Here is a 5,564-nt window from a genome sequence, read left to right on the forward strand (position 1 = left end):
GAGCATGAACGGGGGGGAGGGGCAGAGAGAAAAGGAAACAGAATCTGAAGCAGGCTCCAGGCTCAGAGCTCGACGTGGGCTCGAACCCACGAACCATGAGATCATGACCTGAGTCTAAGTTGGATGCTTAACCTGTTGACTGAGCCACCCAAGCACTCCTCTGAAAAAATATTTTTAAAGATTTGACTCAAATGGCATTTTATCCGTGGAGCCTTCTGTTATGGTCTGCTGCCTATATGTTTCCATGGAAGTGCCAGACTTTTCTATATCAGTAGTTATCAAACTGCATAGCAATCATTGTTTCCATATCTGTCTCTCAGACAAGCCCACGAACATCATAACGAGAGAGACATTGGGCTGACTGTTGTTTTTTTTTTTTTTTGTTTTGTTTTTTAGGGCCTAACCCAGAACATGATGATTTTCTCAACAGGTAGCATGTTGAGAAAAATTCTTCTTTATCTTTATAGTTTACAGAGTAATTTCATAATGATTAATTATTTTTTTATTCAAATGTCACCTAATCAGAGGCTTCCCTGAACATCCATAAAAAAATAGCAATTCATTACACTCAAAATGCTTTCTTCAATTTAATTATTTCTGTAACACATATAACTGCTTGACATCATAAATGTTTACATAGGGTCCTTCTCTCCCCACATACCTAGAATGTAGGCTTCCCATGAGAAAGTATTGGCCTCCACAGTTCATTGCTATATTACCAGTGCCTAGAACACTGCATGCAACAGAAGCTTACTAGAGTTGAGCTATTCCTATCCTCATTTTACAGATAGTAAGGAAACCAATGGAAGTTTTTAAGTAGACAGGATTTTTTTTGAATTACATATAATTGCCTTGTTTCTTTTTCATTGGAAAATAAAGACTAGCTTACACATTTAAATTTTCGTGTATAAATATACAAATATTTCTGAGAAAGATCATTTTTTGAGCTATGGCTTCTTTTCTAAAAAAAATCTGTTTTTTGCATTTAATTATTATCCCTGTTTTTATTTATTTATTATTTTTTGTGGTTTTAAGCAAAATTTTTACAGCTTTATTGAGGTCTAACTGACAAAACTGTAAGATACTGAAAGTGTAAAGGCATGATGATATGTATATGTATGTGTACATCGTACAAGGATTAACACCTCCATCATCCCTCATATTTACCTCTTTTGAAGAAGTTTGAATTGATTGCTTATAGTCACATTGACTGTAATTGTTGGATCACGGAATAATAAATGGGGAAACAAGAGAGAAGAAATAGCAAAAGAGGCAAAGACAGAAGAAATTAATTACATTATTTGAGGACCAAATGTGTCAGGATGAGCATCTGGCCAAAAGGACGGAATATGAAAACCATCTCTGTCTCAATAGTAAGCGTAGGGATAATAGTACCGGAAATACTGTTATTCACAGAGTATAAGCAGCTATTGAGTATCGAGTATAAGATGCTCATTTTATGTACCACTAAGAAATATTTCCAATTAAGCTATGATATGCCATTGGTTAGTTGATGCATCCCAATCTCAGAGTTTCCAAAATGGAAAAAAAAAAAAAAAAATGTGTGTTAGGATCAAGGTCACAAAGATAAGCGCTACTCTCTCCACCCCTTTGCCCTACCCACAGCAACTATGATTTCTCAGTGGTCTACCTGCTTTCACAACTGCCCTGGGAGTTTTCAGTCCTTCCAACAATTTCTGCTTTACAGAAGAGGAAACTAAGTCTTGTAGCAGTAAGTACTTTTCTTGAGAACACAGCACTAATCTGGGAGTTAGAGTCCACAACCATGTGATGGAAATCCAGTAACGGGATTACCTCAGGGATATGTGCTGGCAACTAATTAAAAAAAAATTTATTCTTATGTATATCATGATTGTCTTTGTTCAATCTGTTTTAAAAACATTATTACAGTATTGTCGTACCCAAAATTAAATTTTGTGTTAAAAATTTTTTAATTAGATTAAAAAAACGTATTATCATATCAAAAATGAACAATAACCCCTTTGTATATGATTTTCAATCAGATTTCAAGTCCTTGAGGTAAACATTTAAAAAATAACTTTGATATATAATTCACATGCCATAAAATTCATCTTTTTTTTTTTTCTTAAGTTTTTAATGTTTACTTTTGGGAGAGAAAGAGAGAGAGAGAGAGAGAGCAAGTGAGCGTGAGGAGGTTAGGACACAGAATCTGAAGCAGGCTGTAGGCTCCGAGATGTCTGCACAGAGCCCTACGCGGGGCTTGAACCCACAAACTGAGCTGAAGTTGGACGCTTAACCAACTGAGCCACCGAGGCGCCCCTAAAATTCATCCTTTTGCAGTGTACAGTCCAATGACTTTTTTATTATATTACAAAGTTGTGTCTACATCATGACTATCTAATTTCAGTACATTTTTATCACCCATAAAAGAAACACCCCAAAACCATTAGCAGTTACTCTCCATTTATCTACAAATTCCCCAGTCCTAGGCAGCCATTTATCTTTGTTTATTTGTTTCTATGGATTTACTAGTTCTGGACATTTCACATAAAAGGAATCAAGCAATATCTAGACTTTTGTATCTGGCTCCTTTCACTTAGTATGTTTTCTTTCTTTTTTTTTCTTTAACTTGAAAATAGCTTTTATTTTGCATAAATGAAGAAATATCAACATGCCCATTTGAAACTGTGTCTGAGTGTTACAATATTTTACCAGCCAAAGCTGCAAATTCTGGCCTTTTTTTCTGGTGTTATAAATGACATTTGTAATTCAAATGTGTAACATGCATATGTGAATCTGGATTCCCAGAATTTCTTTGGATACACAAAATATTTTGTTGGATAGATTAGCAAACAACACTCTAGTTTACTTTGGCATTATATATTTTCTTTTTAAAATATATAGATTTTTCTTTTTTAAATTAGACAGTAATGACCCATTATTTTCATTGTATGCAAAAAATAATAGAGGAAAATATTTTATTTTTATTTATTTTTGTTTTTTAAATTATTTATTTATTTTTAAAATTTACATCCAAGTTAGTTAGCATATGGTGCAATAATGATTTCAGAGCAGAATCCAGTGATTCATCCCCTACATATAACACCCAGTGCTCACCTCAAAGCATGTTTTCTTTTTAAAAAAAAAAAAATTTTTTTTAACGTTTTATTTATTTTTGAGATGGGGAGAGACAGAGCATGAACAGGGGAGGGTCAGAGAGAGGGAGACACAGAATCTGAAACAGGCTCCAGGCTCTGAGCTGTCAGCACAGAGCCCGATGCGGTGCTCGAACTCACGGACTGTGAGATCATGACCTGAGCCGAAGTCGGCCACTTAACCAACTGAGCCACCCAGGCGCACCGCATGTTTTCTTTTTAATGTTTATTTATTTATTTATGTATTTTAAATTTATTTTTGTATTTTAAATTTATTTTTTATTTTTTTATTATTTTTGACAGAGAGAGAGAGATACTGAGCACAAGCAGGGAAGGGGCAGAGAGAGAGGGAGACACAGAATCGGAAGCAGGCTCCAGGCTCTGAGCGCTCAGGACAGAGCCTGACGCGGTGCTGGAACTCACAGACCGCGAGATCATGACCTGAGCTATAGTCAGCCGGCCAACTGACTAAGCCTCCCAGGCGCCCCTAATGTTTATTTATTTTTGAGAGAGAGAGAACACACGAGTGGGGTAGGGGCAGAGAGGGAGACATAGAATCTGAGCAGGCTCTAAGCTGTCAGCGCAGAGCCCCATGTGGGGCTCAAACCCAGGAACCATGAGATCATGACCTGAGATGGTTAACCAACTGAGCCACCCAGGCATCCCTCGCTTAGCATATTTTTAAGGCTCACCCACGTCATAACCTATTTCAGTACTTCATTCCTTTCTGCAGCTGAATATTCGTCTATTGTACGGATTTACTACCCTTTATTTAACCCTTCATTCATCAGTTGATGGACATTTGGTTTGTTTTGACTTTTTGGCTATTACGAATAATACTGCTATGAATATTTGTTTATGACTTTTGTGTGGAAGTATGTTCTCAATTCTTTTGGGTATATGTATAGACATGAAATTTATGGGTCACATGGTGACTCTATGTTTAACTTGCTGAAGAACTGCCACTGTTTTCTATAGTGACTGTACCATTTTATCCTCAGCTGCAACCATTTTATTCTCAACTGCAACGTATGAGGGTTCCAATTTCTCTACATCCTCGCCAACACTGGTTATTGTTTGTCTTTTTTATTATAGCCATCTTAGGGAGTGTGAAGGAATCTCAGTGTGATTCCATTAACTTTTTAAGTATCAGTTTCTAAGTCTGAAAAACAATATATCATTGATCATCATGACCATGATCTCCGAAAATTTGGCAAATTGTCTTTAAAGCCATATGTGTACCCATCACTTCTATACAATTCCTAGTGTTTAATCTGATGGATATTAACAACACTCCTGTGGAGTGAACTGGTAGGAAAATCATCATCTCCAAGAGGTATGAGCTTAGGAAGGCCACCAGCCAAACATAAATCATCCTATTCATGGTTCAGTGCTTCACCGTTATAGGGTCACTCTGCCCATGGATAAGGAAAAGACTCACTGAATTGCAACCTCCATTAACATATCTAAATTTAACACAGAACCTGCACCTACAATATGTCTTTTTATGATCTGTCCCATTCGCTTTTAAAGCCAGGACAGTGACAATAAAAAGACTCTATATCATGTAAAATGACAGGTTTTATTTTTCATATTTGTTCCCCAAAGAGATAGCATTGCAAAGAAATAACATCTTGCTGAAAGCCAAAGTACTTCCATCATTTATGAACTCTTCATGGTGCTGGCAGAAAGGAAAATATTTCAGTTCTCAAAAATCAAGACACATTTAACTTTTAACACAGAGTCTTGTTATAAATTGTGTATGTACATGTGTATAGAGATCCATTTTATATCGGATACCTCAGCCATAAGAAATCATGGTGTACTGTTTGTCAATCAGAATAAGACTGTGATGTTTATACTAGAAATTCCTTTTTTTATTTTTTTATTTTAGAGGGCAAACGAGAGAGAGCATGCAAAAATGGGGGAGGGGAGCAATGGGGGAGAGAGAGAATCCTAAGCAGGCTCCACACTCAGTGCAGAGCCTAACATTGGGCTGGATCCCATGACCCTGAGATTGTGACAAAATCAAGAGTCGGATGCTCAACCAACTGAGCCACCCAGGTGCCCTGAAGAAGTTCCTTTTTCGAAGAAACGATGATAAAAGCAAAAGGACAACAATATCAGCCCCCACAAAAACCCAAACCAGTTGAACCAAACACCCACATTCTAATCTTTCAAATATCCTTATATGAGTAATCTCTTTGGTACCAAAAGAAAAGGGGATCTTTTAAGTTGTTAAGTTGTAATCCTGAAATGTGTCTTTTATCAATAAGGTATTACCAAATATTTTCCCCCCAAATCAATCTATTGTCATGTATATATACTGATTGAGCTTCTAGAACAGATTACTTGATACTTTTTTGAATATCACCTGTATTAATTCATTGCACGTATATTGAGTACCTACTATGTGTAAGGCAGCAG

The sequence above is a fragment of the Neofelis nebulosa genome, chromosome 4 (genome assembly GCF_028018385.1).
Source record: "Neofelis nebulosa isolate mNeoNeb1 chromosome 4, mNeoNeb1.pri, whole genome shotgun sequence".
NCBI lineage: Eukaryota > Metazoa > Chordata > Mammalia > Carnivora > Felidae > Neofelis > Neofelis nebulosa.